This window comes from Zosterops lateralis (genome assembly GCF_965231275.1).
Source record: "Zosterops lateralis genome assembly, chromosome: 8".
In the NCBI taxonomy this organism is placed as follows: domain Eukaryota; kingdom Metazoa; phylum Chordata; class Aves; order Passeriformes; family Zosteropidae; genus Zosterops; species Zosterops lateralis.
In genome coordinates, this window is record NC_139768.1 from 25290471 (window position 1) to 25309829 (window position 19359).

At 45.0% G+C, this 19359-nt stretch overlaps 1 protein-coding gene across 4 annotated transcripts in view; it reads right to left on the reverse strand.

Moving 5' to 3' along the window:
* The window catches only part of LOC310911953 (C-terminal-binding protein 2), a 136664-nt gene that overhangs the window by 108385 nt on the left and 8920 nt on the right, over positions 1 to 19359 (reverse strand). The window contains exon 1 of one of the 4 annotated variants that reach the window (XM_083866046.1): positions 18617 to 18663. The exons of the other annotated variants lie outside the window; for them this stretch is intronic. The gene's annotated coding sequence lies outside the window, so the exon portion shown is untranslated. Of the gene's footprint in view, positions 1 to 18616; positions 18664 to 19359 lie in introns of those variants that run through there. 4 annotated transcript variants of the gene reach the window in all.

Consider the following 19359-nt stretch of genomic DNA (forward strand, 5'->3'; position numbering starts at 1 on the left):
CTCCTGTATTATTACAGAGAGCTGTCAAAACAGCCTGGTGGGAAAGCTCTTCCCCAGACACGTACAAGTATAAATTGTCATAGTATAAAGTAAATTCCATTAACAGCAACATAGTCATTATTTTGCATAATAAAAGTAAAGGCTCTTTGCTTGTGATCTATGTATTTACCACCATCGAACCAACCAGCACTTTCTCTTTTCTGATGCCTTTGTTAAAATTACAAGATAATTGGTTGCTGTTGCAGATATTAATGTCTGATAACAAAGTGCCTAAGGCAGGAAAGCTGAAGTGGTAGTGAAACAGCACCAGTGACAAACCTCAAATTCCTGTTCTCCAAGGAGTAACCAAACCAACTGAAAGAAAATAGTAATTTTTAATTTGTATCATCACAGGCATTATTTGAATGATGCATATTGCAAATTCAGAGCAAAACTTTATAAAAATACACTTTTAAAATACATGTCTCTTAATTCTGGCTAGGAAATCCCCCCAAAACCCAACTGAGATATTTCAAGGACTCTTCAGTGTTCAGAATATCCCCAGTATTCTGAGGGATATTGAAGAATCAGTGTAAGTCCTAAAATAAGCTGGATAACCTCTCTGCTCTGCTCTAGAAACAAATGTATTTCCAACCATAAGGGAAAAAAAAATTTGAAATAACTGAATTCTCAGTGCTTAGTGCCAATGTATTCCCAAAAACCTGCACTTCCAGAGCATGTCCATTCTGCTTGGAAGCAGGAGAGATGATACACAGGAATACTCAGCTCTCCCTGAGTTTACACACAGTTGTGTTTATGAATAAAATTGCAGCTTCAAGTCTCAGCCATGATGAGCAATTGGGAGCCTGGCTGTTATAAATACCATGCCAATTGCAGCAAGCTGGGTTGGGGATAGTGTATATTATTTATTACAATTCAGTCTGTCATGGAATTAAGCACATTGAGCCAATTTCAATATGAGCACTGGGGGAAGAAGAGATTACATTCAAATGAATAAAGTTGCTTTGAAAGCAAAACAATGTCATCTGGTAGCTTTTTTTTCCTTTTTTTTCCCATGAACTGGCTCACTGATAGGAAAAAAATAACCTGCAGTTACTCACTCTGCACCTTCTCAGTCCTCTCTCCCTTCCTGTTAAGAAACCAGGGACATTTCTGGCATCTCCTCTGGGAAACTTGATGGCAATTGTTCAAAAGCTCTAGGGGGGCAAGACCCCAAGGTGTAAATAAAAAAAACAAGCATCTGCATCTGCTGTTATGAAGGATTCCTCACTACAGTCGTTCACTTTTAGTTTTTTAATTATTCTTCTGTGATGGACATGATACCATTAATTTAATTTCAACTTGCATTTCCTATTAGTATAATCTACTGAGTTATCTCCACAGCAGTAGCAAAATCACTTTACGGTGAGCTATATCACTTCAGAGTTAATTACATGTATTTTGGGTTTGATAAATGAAAATAGGGGCTGTGATTAATTGAAGGACAATCAATATGATCCAGCTATTAGACAGCTTGATGAGGTATCCAGAGTATGAATATAATCTATAGTAATCAGCTAATTGAAGACTGTGGACTAAAAAGATTTTAGGAAATACAAGCTTCAATCTGAAAAATATCCCAGTAAAACCGATGAAGGAAGATGCTCACAAAACCAAGGAAAGTTTAAGACCTGTTTCTATTTTAGTTGGTTTTAAACGAAAAGAAATTGCTTCACTGACTTAAAAAAACTGCTTACTGTGATAAAACACAGAAAACAAGATGGATTTTGTAAGTGAATCGCAAGCGTATTTCTTATTTACATCCGCCCAAACTCCTTGAATCATATTTTACTAACGCCTTACGATTCCTGGAGCTGACAGAGATGGTTAAATAGTTTCATTAAACCCACTCTGTCTTGGTGTAGTCACATCCTCGATCAAATTAAACAGTCAAATAGCTGAACAAATGAACCTTTTCCATCTCTTTTGACATGAAACCAAGTGTACAAAACAGGCATATACCAATGTGGGTTAGGTTTGTGATTCCAAAGGAGAGCTCAGGAAGGGAGAAAATAATCAATAGGAGCAAAGCCAGAGCGTTCCACGTTCAGAAAAATATGGAATTGGCGAGTGCAATCCGTCCAGCATCAGCATAAATGCTGACAACTGTTAATCTACTGTAACCCTGATTAATGGTTGCAGTTGTCCATTAATACCAGGCGTTTTAACTTACTACTGAAATTGATTAGTCAGTTAAGAATTCAATCCTAATGCTCAATAAAACTGCATTTTCTCTGCAAAGGCAGTGTGGAACGAGGTGATGCGTCCAGGAGCACTCCCATGCGTGAGGAGGGGCAGAGGAGAGGAGGAGCACGGTGCCATTCCCGGCTGGCACGTCCATCTCCAGGCTCCCCTCTCCTGATCTGGTGTGAGAGGTGGAAATACACGAGTTCAGTGCTTTGGGGAAACCCCCCTGGGCAGGCTTGGGAGCAGCACCTCGGGCTGGGAGGTGACTCTGGGAAGGACAATCCCCCCAGGCTGGGTATTGCAGATGGGGCCCCCTTTGACAGAGGGGTCTGACGTGATCTTCCCAACTCCTCCTCTTCCTCCCTCAACGCCACCCTGTGTTTTTCTACCTTTCCCAATCCATAATTTCCGTCATTATTATTATTTCCCTACCCTGTTTGCCTTCACAGCACCAGCCACGCTTCAGTGTGCACAGAAGGGACTCAGCAAACACCAAGGGGGAGATGTCAGCTCGCTGCATCACTCGTTTTTCCCCAAATGTAATGTGGGGGTACAGGATTTCACACCACATTACAGCAGTGCTCCACAGCCTGCAGTGCCATGGCTATGGATCTCTCCCAGCTCCTGCTGCAAACCTTTCCTTCCAGGGGGCCCTTTGCCATGGATACTTCAAACACCTGATGCAAGGAATTTAGCATCCAAAAATCAGGTTTTGGGCTGCACCTGGAGCCTGGCAGCTAGCAGGCATGCTGGAGAAGGAAACCGAGGAGGCAGCATCACTGCGGAAGAGAACACTCAGTGCCAAAAAAAATCATTCGTCATGAGAGAAATACCTTTTAAAAGCTGTCTTCAGATTCAGCTTAGATGAAGGAGATGTTTCCTGAACAGGTAAAGGTAAGTAAGTAATTCTGAGCTTGTCTTTGCCAAGGTAGATATGCTTTAGAACCAAAATTACAGACCCTTTCCTTTAGGTCACCCTAAAAATCATCGAAACACAAACTCACAGATTGGTTTGGGTCAGAAAGAACCTTACCGATCATTTACCTACAGCTCCCTGCCGTGGGCAGAGACACCTTCCATTGTGCCAGGTTGCCCCAAGCCCTGTCCAGCCTGGCCTTGGACAGTCCTGGTGTTCACAATCCTTCCAGGGATGGAGCAACCACAGCTTCTCTGGGCACCCTGTGCCAGGGCCTCCCCACCCTCACAGGGAAGAATTTCTTCCTTTTATCTAATCTAAATCTATCCTCACCCAGCTTGAAGCCATTCCCCCTTGTCCTATCACTACATGCCCTTGTGGAAAGTCCCTGATGACAGCAATAAATGACAGCTAAAAAATAACCCTGGAAGCAACAGAAAGAATCTGCTTTCAGCACTGGCAGCACCAACTCACAGCTGCGGATCCAGAGATCCCAGTTTGACCTCTTCACATGATTATGGAGCTGAATTACTGTCAAGGTTCTCTAAGCACACCCTCCTCCAGCATCTCTGTACAAGCAGAAGCCCCTGGAGATGGGAGCAGTAATTTGGAGCACTCAGGGAGTGCAGAAGTGGAGCCTGGGGTAAGATGCACAGATGCTGTTTTCAATTAACATTTTCTAAGTGCTGTTGAAAGTAGACTGAAGAGGTGCTGAAGTCACCAAACCATGGTCCCATTCCAGCCAGATGCAGCCAAAGTCCTGAGAAGCTGACTTCAGAAAGGTGATTGCATTTAGGTGAATTTAGGATTCCTGTCCATTGAGATTGCCAAGGAAGTTCAACTCTGATACATCAGTGCCACAAGAGCTCCCACCAAGAGAAGGAATTAGATCCCCACCACCTCAGCCACAGCCAAACCCATGGTGGGCTCAGCACTGTGGAGGCTGCAGCCCAGCCCTCCCATGGATTCCTTGCCAGTGGCTTGCCAGGATACTCAGGCTTTCCTTACTTTCACATCTCACCCCTACCCATGGACCCAGAACTGGGCACTCTGAGTATTTCAGACACTGCAGCCACACATCACAGATGAAGGGAATGCCAGCAGCCTCTATAGAGAGTCTGGGGACCAGACATTCTGTTCACTGCCCCTGGTACATTAAACATTTCAGAGGGACTGTAAAACCTGTTAACATACTGTCAGAAAAAAAAAAATATACCAGGAGAAAGAGGAAACTCCACAGAACAAAATACCTGGAAGCCACCAAGGACTTTGGAATAAATCCACAGCTGATTCATAAGGACAACTCAGGACTCAGCTTGGATTTTTTCATTATTTACCTGCCCAGCAGCCTGGAAAACAACGCTTCTGCACTGGCAGCACCCGAGGACATGAGCTGATTTTTCGTGATCTGCCAGGCTGCAAGACCAGATGCTGTGGCTGCTTCTTCCTGGAAACATTCAAGGTCAGGCTGGACAGGGCTCTGAGCAACCTGATCCAGTGGAAGATGTCTGTGCCCACAGTAGGGGCTTGTAAGTAAATCATCTTTAAGGTCCCTTCCAACCTAAACTGTTCTATGATTCTATGAGAGCTCCTGGTGTTCCTAACCTGCACATCCCACACTTGTCATAATTACAGCAGCACCAGCAATGATGCAATGGCCTCCTCTGCAAAGCCCTTTAATAACATTAATGTCTGTCAGGCCAGACTTTAAGTATTAACATATGGGGGGAAAGCCAAATAACTTAATATTATTGTGTGTGCGTCTGAAATAACACTCCACAAGGCCTCTTATACCGAACATTAAACCTGCTTAAGAGAAGACATTTGAGCAGAATCAATTATTTTGCAGTAATTCTTCACATTGAATGAGGCATTTTAAGTATATGTTGTCACAGCAGAACTCTTCACATATTTAAAAGCACATTTTCCATGAAATTTAGTTACAAAAACAATAACGTGAATGTGAAATTATCCTTTATGCAGCAAAAGGCTTGAGAGCAAATCCTTCCCATGTCCATAGACAGAAATACTCACAACATTATACCAAAGGTCCTACCAACAAACACTTCATTATAAATTTCTCCCCTTATATTCAGGGAATTAGAAAAATCTCTGCCTAGAGGGGATTGTTTTCATAAACTCGGTGCACAGGGGTCTCAGTACAGGCAGGAATGTTTATGGAAAATCTGAGATTAGAACATTTCAAACTGACTGGTTTCAAGTTGCACACATGTAAATCTATAAATAGCACAAGAAACGTGTGTATGAAAAGTGAAGAAATAACACATTGTGCAAAAGAAACAGGTTTGTCATTACAATGGAAAATGAACCTTTTTTTTTTTTTCCTGTTTGACTAAAAATTTAATTTACTACCAAGCTATTCCATTTTGCTGCTAGATTGCCACAAGTGTTATCTCCAGGAGCTTTTAATACCAGCTCGTGCTTACAGCCCTCAGTAGATTCTCCAGGCAGGGCTCTGCAGCAGGGTGGGTTTAACCCTCCCAGTGACTTCCCCAGGAGCAGAGCTGGGTCACTGCTCATGACCTGGGGACCACACCTTGACAAGCAAACAGGAATTCCAGTGCAACCAGTAATTTCAAAGCACGTAGAAACCAGTAAACCCCAGGTGTCAAAATGCTGTGCAGCACCTCGATGATCAGGCAGGAACCCCACGATGCTGGGCTTGATCCACCTCCTCCTACCATCCCAGAAATGGGTTGGGATGGGATGGGATGGATGGGAGGAGATGACACTCTGGGGACCTGCTCATAGGAGGACACACATTCCATGTTCCCAAAATAATGATCCTGGCACAGCTCAGGGTGGTGTCCTGCCACCACCAGGATGGGATGGCCAAAGGATCAGAGAAAGCAGGGCAGCACTTCTACTGGGGGAGTGCACCATCACCTACCAGTTACTCCCTGAGTACTTGCTCTTCAATGGTGTTTTAATAGAGAATCACCTTGGAAATAGTGTTGGTGATCTCCAAGCTCACATATCTCAAGGCAGAGGGGCCATAAGGGTTTAGCCGGTGCTTCCTGACCTGCCTGCCTGCAAGGTTAGCCAGGCTTGCCCCAGGTACTGCTCTGCTGCCCCTTCATAGAATCACAGATAATATGAAATAATCCATCCCCTGCCATGAGCAGAGACACCTTCCACCATCCCAGGCTGCTCCAAGCCCCATCCAGCCTGGCCTTGGACACTTCCAGGGATGGGGCAGCCACAGCTTCTCTGTGTAACCTCTGCCATGGGTGCTTTGCACTGGGTACAGCAACTACAGGACACATCCTGACAGAGGACAAAGACCATTGATGGGTCATCAAAAGCTTTAAAGACAGCAATTAGGTCTGATGGATAAAATATATAATGCAACATCAAAATTAAATTAAAAATTAAATTAAAATTATTTTAATTTAGCTGACTCAGTTGGGATAATCCTACACTCTACAGCATTAGGGCTTTGGCCAGTGAGGCACTGCAATCTCCTGAAATCTTATTAGCTCAGCTAACTGCACTTTGCCTCCACTTTCTTCTAATTTTAGATTTAAACTCTCTACAGCAGACCCCATGCAGGGTAAAAACAAATTTTAAACATTACACTTTGCCGAAATGCACTGCAAGTATATTTTCTTTTGAAAGAGGCAGGGTGGAATATTTCACTGAAGTTCTCAGGATGTTAATATTTGAGGGCAGGCTCTGCTTTTGCAGTTCCGAGGGAAGGGGACGGGGAGCGAAGGCAGCGCTGCCGGTACTACAGAGTTCCTCAGAAATTCCTGCTGACACAGCTTCCTCTTCATCTTTGTCTCATATCAAGTTAGTAGTCAATGTGTTATTTTAACAGCATGACAACAACTATACAGAATGTCAAATAGTTACCTTTTATCTGGAATTTTATTCCTGCCATATATTTCAATGGAAATATACAACTTAATGTTGCAACATATTTCACGGTGAAATGGGTAATAAAAAAACTATAGACTGTGCACTTCCCCTACAGCATAAAGGAGGAATACACTGAAAACCTCTACTGTTTGCTACTCTTGTTGTCCAAAATCCCCAAGCCAATCTACTAGATCTGAACTATAAATATTGCTACTTCCAAGGCTTTTATTTTTTATCTTTTTAATGAAACAAAATATAAATATAAAATACACTCTGAATCCATCTGCCCAGCCTCAGTGTCAGTTCCAGACTGATGTAAGGACAGAGACAGAGAACAAACCCTTCAGGGCACACTTTGATCCCTCACCCTGAAGTAAGGTGCTTCCAAAACCCCAGGGAAGGAGAAAATCTGGATCAGGAATTTTTACATCAGCAGGTGCAAAGCAAAACCCCTCTGTTATTTCCTGTACCATTCTGATATCAGGCCAGTGCTGGGGGTGCACTCAGGAGCTCCTTGTGGAATCTCAAAAAATGCACACAGGATCATAGAGGAGTTTGGGTTGGAAGGGATCTTTAAATGCTATTTAGTCCACCCCATCCTGCAGTGAGCAGGAACATTTTCAATTAGACCAAGTTGCTCCTTGCCCCATCCACCCTGGCCTTGGACACTTTGAGGGATGAGGTGTCAAATGCCTCCCCCTGTCTGACACATTCAATGCTTTCAGCAAACTGAAAGTTCCTGTGTATCTTCAGAGAGATACATTTTCCCTTCCAAGTAAACTACAAACCAGGAAAGAAATACTCCCTGTCATTTTCTATACAGATGACAGCTGGCTAATTAGTGAAATTATAGCTTTGTCAATATCACTTCATTCCCTCAACCCCTCTTGCTATTAAAAAAAAAAAAAAAAAGAGCTGAAAGATCCAAACTCTTTCACATATTTGTATTTATCCAAGAAAAGTCTCCCTTTTCAAGGGAGGCCTGATGGGCAGAACTGTGATAGCCACAACGTCTACATGGAGCGGTCTCCAGGACTCATTTAAGACTCTCATTTCAGGTCCCCTGGCTTGGCCACATACTACATGAATAATTATATACAAATATACCTCCTGGAAGATGAGGAGGACAGAGAAGTTTCAGATGTTGAGAACATCAGGTACCTTAGATGAACGATGCCTGGCAATTTTCCTGCTGGGGGATGGATTTACCTGAGCACCATCAGGCTTCTGAGCTTTCCCCTCCAGCATCCATGCTGAGTGTGCCCTCTGCCCTCGCTGTGCACAGAGGCACCTTTCAGAGTACACAGGAATCTACCAAATAAACCATCAGACTCTGCCCTTCTGATGTATCCCAAGCTTTTATGTTAGTCTGGGTCTGCCCTCAAGCAGGACCTGCCTGGCACTGCTGCACAGCCTGAGAGCTTCAATTAACTCCCAGCGCCGTGACTTTTCCCTGATCAGTGAACAGTTAAACCAGAATTACTAACTGCAGTTCTTGATGAGGTCAAAGAATGGAAAAGGATGGTATCACTAGAGCTGTATAAACCAACACAGTGCTCCAAGGCCACTGTCCCAGTGAACTGCCCCACTGACAGCTCAGGAGCCTGCAGGACCTGCTCTGACCCCCTTCAGAGGAGGTTGCCAGTAACATGACTACACCTTGAGCTCCCTCTTGGCTTTTAGAATCTGTACAACAGCCTCCAGCTCATCCACAGGCTACCTGGTCACCCAGAGACACAGCAGCCACACAAAAGGGCATCCTCAAGAGTTTGCCAAGCTGTGCTCTATTCACACCAGAGCATGTACAACCTCACAGTCCCAACCTTTTCTGGGCCAGGCATGAGTTCAGCATCTGTATCTGCCCAGCAAATCCATGCAGCTTGCAGACACCAAAATAGAACAAAGCAAAATCACTGAATTCCCTGGTTTTGTTTCTTGACATTGATTCCTCTTCAACTGCTTCCTCTCTCAGCAGGAAAGCCCAAGCCACTGGATGCCCATCCATCTTGAGCCAGGTGACACCAGCCGATGACACACAGCTGGTGACAGCAGGCTTTTGCTCTGGGGACCTGCCCAGGATTACTGCTCAATGTCCTGCCTTGAAAAGCAGCCCTGGAAGGTGGCTGGGATGTGCTGCTGGCTCCAGCCTGGGAGGCTTTGCTGGCAGAGGTAGAGATGAGCAGGTAGCAGCTCCAGAGAGCCCCCGCACAGCAGCACAGCACAGGCAGCTCCCCTGCCAGCAGCCAAAGCTTCTCATCTCCTGGAGACCTGCTGGGCTTCACAGATCTGTCCTTGACACAAATGCCATGAAGGCTGGAGTGCAGAGCACCACATCCCACAGCTTTTCCTTTCCCCTGGCAAAAGTTTGACAGTTTTGGCCCAGCAGCTTCATCATTTTGGTTCACCACAACAACCGTGCAGGAGGACACAAGTCCATCAGCACCACCATTCCAGCCACACTGTGGAAGCTGCTCCCTTCACCCTGGAAAGACTCAGCCAAGCTCTCAGCTCTGCTAATGAAGGCAGAATGGCAGCTGGAACACAAACAGCTGGAAGTGGGAGAGCCAACAAGCCAAAGGCTATTTTGGAAGGATCTGAAAAACTGCTGAGCGGTGATTTATTCAAGAGATTCATCAGTTCACCAACTTTCCGAAGCTTCGGAGATGTATAAATGTAACAAGTGAGTCTCTTGCATGAATAAAAAATTACGTTTTACATAAATTAAATATATAATTTGATTAAACATGTTTATGTCTCTGCAGTGACATTTAGAATAGGAAGTATTCATTTTCTGTTTTGAAAGGAAAAAACTCTTTCAAATGTAATTTGAAGCTGTCAAACCAATCTTCTTTACAGATCTTTTAAATGTCACATACCTTCGAAAGGGGATGGCAGATTCCTTTTAAATATGCAATTGCAAACAGTCCAAGCAAAATCAAGAATTTATTAAAATATGCTACTGACATTTATACTGATTAGGTATAGCCCTTTCCTCACTCCCTTTCGATAGACTCCCCTACAAAAGATGTGTCACAACAGCTCCCATTAACTCTGTGCTCGCTCTAATTCTCCAGCACACAACCAGCCCTTCCCAACAGGCAAAATCCAGCTGCAGGAGAAGAACCTCTTCTTCTCCAGGGACAATAATATGGATTTGTGGTCCCTCTACATGAAGAATTGTACTTTTTGATGATTTCTTACCAGCATGCCTGAAATTTATAACCTAAAATATTAACTGCACTTACTTTAAATCAAGTGCAGCACTACCCTTAATGGCTTTAAATGGGAGAGTGTGTTAATCATACACATAAAGAAAACCTACTGCAACTCATTTTCAACAACTTTACAGGAGCAACATGTATGTTTTGTTTTATAATCACAATATCTATCCTTAGATTGTTCATTATTTTCTCCACTCAGAATCCATTTCTGGATTCTTTTTCCTTTCCCTTTTCTACCAGTGAATGATCAAGTGCAGCAACAATGGCAGCTCTCATTCCCAGTTGCTCCCCAGTGACATATTGGACATTTTAGGGTCATTTTATTTCTTTTAAAAGACAAAGAATTTAATTATTATTTCTTCCCCTCTGTCACCAGGTCAGTGAAGTGCACAGGCATAACTCTCATTAGCATTAATGGAAATCCCCACTGTAAATTCTCCCCTGTGAAGCAACATTAAAAGCAAGGCCATCCTGAGCAAGCACACTCAAACTGGAAAATAAAATATACCTCCCATTTCTCACAACCTACAAAAGGGAAAATGTAATGAAGAGCAGGAGATTAAGCTGTATCAATTCCTGTATCAAATCTTCCTTGTACTCTATAATTACTCAGCACAACATATACAACAGTTACTCCTTAATGATGAGAATTTGTTGCACATTATTGAAAGACTTTATTCTAATGCTCTCTCAACTTTCTGGTGCATAACACAGCCAATACAGCACGACGATTGTGACATAAATCATGATCACCACCAAATCTGGTTTTCTTCAAGCGTATACTCAGTGCTGAAAAATCCTCCAACACCTACCCATCCACCATGGAAAAAACCACACTGGTGGGTTCAGCTGGTGAGAGGGAACAAAGTAATTTTCCTCCAGTACCTTTCCTTCCCTCCACCAACCACTGCAAAGGGTGACCAAGATTTCTGGGGATTCCCAAAGATCCACTTTGGAATTTGTGACATAAATATCAATACAGAATCCCTCTGTGAACAACTGCTCTCGGGTTCATGGGTCTGTCAATACCTTCTGCTGACACAACACTGATGATGAGTGTCAGAAAGATTCTTTAAATACAGCCAGGGAAAGCTGAACACCGTAGGAAAGCACATGCCCTTTCACGGGTTTCTCAAATAGGCACCTCAGTAAGTCACTGCCCCTCAGAGCTCCTCCCATCACTCCCCTAAATCACATCTGCAGAACTCAGGAGAGCTGGGCCACCAGAGAAGAACCTGCCTGACACCCACCACACCTGGATAAACTCAGGGATAAATTCAGGATAAACACCTGGATAACCACATGGGGAAGCTCATTTCTTCACAGAACCCCTTGAAGGACACGGCATCATCTTCCCAGGTGAGGGCACTCAGCACCTTCTCTATCCCATCCAAACCATTCTTCCTGCTCCCACAAAAAGCAAGGAATCTTCTGGCTAGCTCAGGCAGTGTTATTCCCATTCCTTGCACTTGGAAAGTGGTCTTGACTCATCTGCATGGTAGGGACAGCAAGGAATTTGTGTTCTGTCTCTGCTTCTCAGCATACCCAGCTGCTTTTATATGTGGTAACACACAAACACAAGAGCAACCAAACACCTGAGATGTAAATGAGACCAGCTCAGTGTTGGTTGTGTCCATCCTCCTCAGTTTGTGGAGTCCAGTCCCACCAATCCCTTTGGATTGCTGGGGAGCACAACAGTTAAGCTTTCCTAATGTTGAAATCAACTTCAGCTGGTCCACGCTACTTTCCAAACCTCCCTAAGTTCTTCTTACAGGTTTTGTCCATAAAAATAAATGGTCTGGACTTCAGGCAGGACTCCCTTCCCTTTCCAAGGAATGAGTGGAGGAATCAACCACCAAACGCAGTACATGCAGCATTTGCAGGCAGCCCATTTCCCTGAGGAGAACACCTTCACTCCCTGAAGGTTTTATACTCCTGAATTGCAGCCTTGGGAGATGGCAGCAGGCTGTTTCTGTCTGGCATTTTTTTCCCAAGCACTGCCAGAGCAGGACATGCCACCTGGAAAAGGCAGGAAATCTGCCCAGTGGGCTTCCCAAAAGCACAGCGAGTCTGATCCACATCCCAGCTACTCTGAAACACAATTTTGGAGCACGTCACCAGCTGGTGTAAATCAGCATCACTCCAGCAGCGTGGCAGAGAGCGGAGCCTGGCCCCCATCACTGCTCCAAGGCGCGGGAACATCCCTGATCTCCTCTGACAGAATCAGCGCACTCGTCACCAGCGTTTTTCTGAGCCAGAGCAGGAGGTTTGCCTTTACTTCCACTTTGCTGCACCCTGCTGACCCAGGACATGACTTAAAAACACCAAGTATGGAGTGACAAGATTTAACAGTCACACTTGGTGCTAAAAGCCTCCTCGGGAAGGCTCTGCTTTGTCACGTGAGCAACCAGGGCACACGGACACATCTCGGGAGACCAACCCATGGATGGGCCACATCAGCCTCATGTCTTCTGTGACAGCACAGGAGACACACTGACTCCTCTCAGACTGCCTCCTGTGCAGTTCCCAACATGAGCTTTCCAAAGTCCCCTCTGCAGGAGCCGGTCCTGTCCAAACCTATCCCCAATTCCAAGCAGCCCCTTCACTCCTTGAGTGTTTCCTAAGCCAGCAGACCCCCACCCTGCTCCATCTCCATCACAGAACAGCACCTGCAGCTCTCAGTGTTAGGTGTTCAGCACCAACACCATTCCTCCCTTCTGGATCATGCTATTTGCTTCATTTGTGGAAGCAGGAATGGGGGAAGTGGCCATGGAAGGAATAATACCTGAAGGTATAAAATAGAAGGAGTAATACCTGAAAGGCAGTTACGGAAAAATTACAGAACCGTAACACAAACTCCATACAGAGTGTGGGAGTACATAAGCATTTCTCCTGCCATAACACAATTAATGCAAAACATGCTGAGATCTTGTTCTTGTTCTGATGCAACATGGGTATTATTTTTTGTTGATCTGTCCAGCTGGGTTTTTGAAAGCCATCACTTCCTGCATTCCACAACAGAAACTTTACACCCACAAAACCTGGTACCATTTCATTTTATTCTTCCTGTCTTTATTCTATTTATTTATTCAGCTAGCCAATGTGAGAGACCGTAAATCGCACTGCTACTTAAGTCACAGGGGGAATTCCTTTAAACATAAGTAAAAACTCATAAATAACTTCCTGCAGTCAACAATGGATTCATTTTCTTCTCTGCTTTCCAACTAATCTTCCAGCTAACAAATCAAATCAAGTACCCAAATGTAATTATTCTGTTGTGATAATCATCTCCTTATACTCAGAGCATACCTTGGCTTATTTCTTCTCAAATTAAAATTATCAGAGAGGCTTGGCATGGTGGGAGAGAGAGGAGGAAAGGTTATGAGCCATTGATAAACCCAAGGTACTTTTGACAAACCCAAGGAAACTCTTCAGCTTGACCCAAGTCCTGCATCTTGACCAGAAGGCATGCCTTTTTGTGTTAGGCTGGTAAAAAAAAAAAGTGATGCCAAACCCAATTTAGACTCACTTTTTATTAGTATGACTCATAGTACAGTTTTCAAGGCAATGAAATGCATGATATTAAAAAAAAATAGATTATTTTAGAACTGGGACAATTCCCCTAAACTTGCTGGAAGCAATGCAGCTACAAATAAATCCGGGAATTATTCTGTGACAAAGTCAGTAGAAAGGCAAGAAACCTTCACAAAACGTAAACACACAGGACAATGTGGGGCGAACATTTATTTAACCTTCCACAAAATCTGCAGTTCATCCTGTAATTAGCCCTCAGCACTTCCAAACCTCAGCACCTCCCCACCCCTCCTGCTTGCTGTAGGCAGTGACAGAGCCTTGTGATCATTCTCACAGGATGGAGGTCAGGGATGAGTGAGGTCAATGTCCCAAAGGAACAATCCCACCCACAGCCCCAGACCCTCTGCATCACCGTCCGATCATGAAGTGATGGCCAGTGCCAACAGCAGGGCCAGCAGCATCAGTCCAAAAATAAACCCACAGAAATAAACCTGCCTTGGTTGCCAGCCTCCTGAGGATGCAAAGGCACAGGCCCGGAGGGCAGCAACAACACCCCGAAGCCAGCAGTGTGTATCCAGCACAGCCAAGGGACAGTGCCAGAGGGAAAGAGGTAAGAGATCCACCATGGGTGTGGAAATGCAGTGGGAGTGGGAATGAAATCCCAGCAGGTGAGTGGTAGCCTGCCCAAGCACATCCTCATCCTCCCCAGAGTGCAGCTGGGGAAGGCAGAAGCTGCCACAATTCACATGGGAATGTGATGCTGCAAGGCAGGATCCAGGAAAACAGAGCTGGAGGGCAGCTGGTAACCTCACTCCACATAATTTTCTTTTACTTCACCATTTTATTTTGTCATCTTTAAACAAACCCCCCGTGACAAGTTTTTTCACACAAACACCTTTGGTAAGCCTTTGAAAATGCAGGTTTGAGACAGAGAAACCCTAAGTCAAGCCAGGCAGGCTCAGCCAGTTGGGACATGGGCACTTCAGAGGACACCCAGCTCATGGCAAAGGCTGCAGGTGTGGGAGCCCGGGGTGTTGAACAGAGCCCTGCTCACACAGCTCCAGCAGCACCTCCCTTGCCAGCCCTGTGCCTCACCAATGCAGCCACACCTCAAAAACAAACATCTGGATTCCCTCCTCTGACCTGCAGGACTGCTCGTGTGTTAAGGGATTTCAGGAAGGGACCGCAGAGCCACTTGGAAAGTGTTTTCTTTTTAAATTAGCTAGCTTGGGGAAAGATGCACATCACAGGACAAAATGCTCTGGCTGGTTAAACCCCTCAGATAAAAGGGGATTATACTGCAAACACTGATGTACCCTTCAACGAGGACCACCACTAAATTGCTGACCAATTATTCCCCTCCACAGCACACATTACAAGGCGAGGAAACACTTCCAAGGGCAGGCTGCAGCCGTGTGTTGGTGCAGGGAGGCAGGAGCAGCCTGGCACAGCAGCCAGAGCCCAGAGCCTGACACATCCCACGGCTCTCAGTGAGGGAGGGATGGTCACCAGGCCACCAGCCACAACACAGTGCCTGCAGCACTTCCCTCCCAGCAGACCTTATCCTGAGTTTTCTGAGGATTTTTTTTTTCACTTTGATATGTTTGTTTGACACATTTCATGTGAGATATTCCTAATTCTGTATGATGGAAAGTGATTTTTAAGGAAATGCTGTGACTTCCAGATGAAAGCGTTCATTTAGCGATTCAGAGGAAAAAGCCACAAGAGATCTTAACAAGAGCAGAGGCTCCCAGAGCTGATGGGGAGCAAAAGCCACAGGTCTCTCGTCCCTTTGAGACACACAGCACAGAACCACAGAGTGCTTTGGGTTGGGAGGGGCCTTAAAGATCATCTTGTTCCAACCCCCTTCCAGGGTCAGGGACACCTTCCACTAGACCAGGTTGCTCCACACCCCATCCAAGCTGGCCATAGTCTTGGCCAGCTCATTGAACCTGATGCTCTGTAAAATTATTTGAAACTGTCAAATAAAGATCTCCTAGTATAGTAAAGAAATTCTGTATCATTTCTGTTGGCAGCTTAAACTCCCTAACACTCCCCTTGCACAAAGTTTACATTAGGAAAAATAATTAAACAGCTATTGGACTGATTCTGTGCCTGTTCAGCAAGTATCAGTACCTTGGTAACTTCCTTATGACTTTACAGAGTTTCCTGTAATTCCCAGGGAATTCCCAGTGTTTCTGAGTACACTTTTGTGCAGGTTATTTCAGGGTTTGGGGACTTGAACACGGCATCACTCACACAAGCCAACACCTGCACGACTCCCTAGAGCAGATATTAACTGCTGAGGGTACCTGAGATTCCAAAGGATGGTCACTCAGTTCACAGACAAACATCAATTTGTGAGGGGAATGCTGTTCCAAGTGTCCTTTTCTCCTGCACCAGCCAACAGGGAAAGACATGGTGTACCAGGGAAACTCACAGCAGGGTTATGTGGGATTTTGGGAAGGAATTGTTCCTGGGAGGGTGGGCAGGCCCTGGCACAGGGTGCCCAGAGCAGCTGTGGCTGCCCCTGGATCCCTGGCAGTGCCCAAGGCCAGGTTGGACATTGGGGCTTGGAGCAACCTGGGACAGTGGAAGATGTCTCTGCCATGGATGGGGTAGAATGAGATGATCTTTAAGTTCCCTTCCCTCCCAATCCACTCTGGATTCCCTGAGTCTGTGCTGCAGGAGTGACTCTGCAGTGGCCACGAGCTGTGGGGTGGCTGCCCCAGACTTTGGGGTGCACAGACCTGGCCTAAGGGTGCCTGCCCAGCTGGCTCCACACCTCCTCCTGCTGTGGGGCAGAGGTGTCTGACAGACGTGCTCAACAGGAGAGAGGATGGAGGTCAGGACAGACTAAACATCTCAGCTTTACATGCTATGCATCCAGCCCAGAAAGCAATGTATTTTTCATGCCTTTTTTTAAATACTATCTGCTATTTTCAAGTCCCAAAAAAGCTACAGGACAGGGAACATCGTTATGCACACCACAACCTGAAGACAGCAGGAAATTTTAACATTTCAGCTGCATGCACAAAACCCTCTAACACATGTATATTTTATTTGATTTACTGCAATACTTTTCTTCCATCTCTTGAAAGTAATTTTTCTCTAAAGCGTAACTGCTTAATTGGCAAGTGTACAAAATATAATTACACTGCATAGAAGTTACAATATTGCTTATGGGAATTTCACTGTTGATGCATTCTGCTTTATTTTGTGTTTAATCTCTATTAAGAGATCTGTGTGAAAATAGCAAGGTACTCTTGATCTTATAAACATGACATGTAGTTCAGTCATTTCCCTGCCTAACCCAAGCCCAAACAAATGCAATTGAAAGACAACAGAAAACTCCTAGACTAGCTTGGCATGTCCAAGTTAATAGAATTCTTACATTCTCCTCTAGAGAACGTGCAGTCTGCAGGACACTTACAAAGAAAATCCCCAACCTCTCCAGGCTGAGGTTTGTCACATCCATTAGACTCTGAGAGCGATGGAAGGACGTGGCACACAGGAATACATGGCTGTGTGTGACAGCATTAGGGGGTTTATTACATTCCCCACAAGGACCTTTGCAATCCCCTTTTTTATAATGACAGGATAAAGAAGTAACACAGCAATGTAGCTGACTTGTGCCAGCACAGTGAGCAGTGCCTGGCAGCAAAACCTCTCACCCTCTGTGCCCCTGGCTCTGCCAGCCAGGCCAGTGCAATTCCCAAACTGCAGGAGAATGTGATGAGGGAGGTTTAGGTTGGATATCAGGGGAAGGTTCTTCCCAGAGGGTGGTGGGCATTGACCAGGCTCCCCAGGGAACAGGCATGGTCCCAAGGCTGCATTTGGACAACGCTCTGAGGGACAAGATGGGATTGTCAGGGTGTCTGTGCAGGGCCAGGAGCCGGACTGATGATCCCTGTGGGACCCTTCCAGCTCAGGAGTAGCTGTGGGACTCTTCCACCAGCCCCAGAGCAGTTGCCCATGCTGGGAGCACTTACATCCATGAGTAAGTTACTCACTGGAGGAGATGCCCTGTGCAGAAATGGGTCTCACTGCTCTGACAGACACCTACCCTCGGCACGGTTTAAGTGCCTTAAAGGTTTATTTCATTTGCTTGAGTAATGAGATTAATGTTTGTTTGTTTAAGCTAAATCATACAAAGCCAAACATCTAAATGTCCTTAATTCAGGGCATTAGCCCAGGCTGTGTTACCATGTGAGCCCATCTCACTGCCCTGCTTTTAATTGCACCAACAAATTCCTGCTTTGCTCCAGTTCCTCTCCCAGAGATCAGGAACACCTCAGGCAGCCAAATCAACCAATCAACATTGTCAATTTGACATTTTACCACTCCTTGTTTTCTTTGCCACAGGTTTTTAACGTATTTAACTTCTGGGCCTAAAAACCCAGTGTAAACCCAGCAGATACAGACCACTGTACATATATATTTAAATATAGACAGGTACCTTTGTGCATAGATACAGGGGTAGATAAACAGGTGTACAGGTGGGTATAGATTTATACAGATATACACATACAGAAGGGACATGAAACAATGTTCCTGCCATAATAGGTCCTGCATACTCAAGCACCACATGGACCAGAGCCCAGAGATCCCACAGACCTCATCCATGAATGAGAGATGTGACGGGCAGACCCATCTGCAAACTCATCTAAAAGCAGAGTAAACCTGCAAACATGCAGCTGGACATGGCCATTTCAAAATAAAAACAAACAGGCACGCAAACACATTGCTTTCATTCCTAACACTAGCCCAGTAACATACAATTAATGCTTATATCTGAATTTGATCTGTTTTGATCAGTTTTAACTCTTCTACTCACAGTTTTCCCACCAGGGACAGAGTTATTTCTGATGTGCCATGGTCACCAAGAGCTGGCTGGGAGCTTGACTAAATTCTGCACAATTAGATACAGCACATGACTATCAGAAAAAGGAATCCTCCCTCATTTCCTTCCTGCACCTAAATTAACTCTCACCTGACCCAGGCACTGGCCACAAAATGGACCAACACTGCCCTGTGAGCTTCTCACCCCGTGCCAAGGACCTGGTGTTGACACAGAGGTAACTCATCCCTGGGACAGACACAAGGCATTTTTTAAGGAGATGGTGGGAAATGAAGAATCTATGATCTTTCCTGAGTGCTCAAGGTCCCATCCTGCAATCTCCCCCTTCAGACACATGTCTCCTCTCTGCAAGTCACCCTCTGGAAGACCATCATGCTTGATGCTTGGGATCTGCAAATCCCTAGCTGCTCTCATTTAAAAGATGGGCTTTCATGGATTCTGAGGTCAGGAGAGACCCCTGTGATTTTCCAGCCTGACATGCTGCACACTAACTTACCTAAATCAACCCCTGTTTGAGCCTCACCCACTCCAATCAACAAACATGCCTAAATTTGGCATTTCCAAAGGTGGAGAAATCACCAGCACCTTCATCAGTCTCTTCCACCACCATCACTGCTGAAACCATGGACCTTAGCTCTACTCTTACCCTGGCTTCACTTTCCCACTTTCAGGTCTTACTAAAACTCTGCCTGATAGACCCAAGAACTCTTTATCACCTA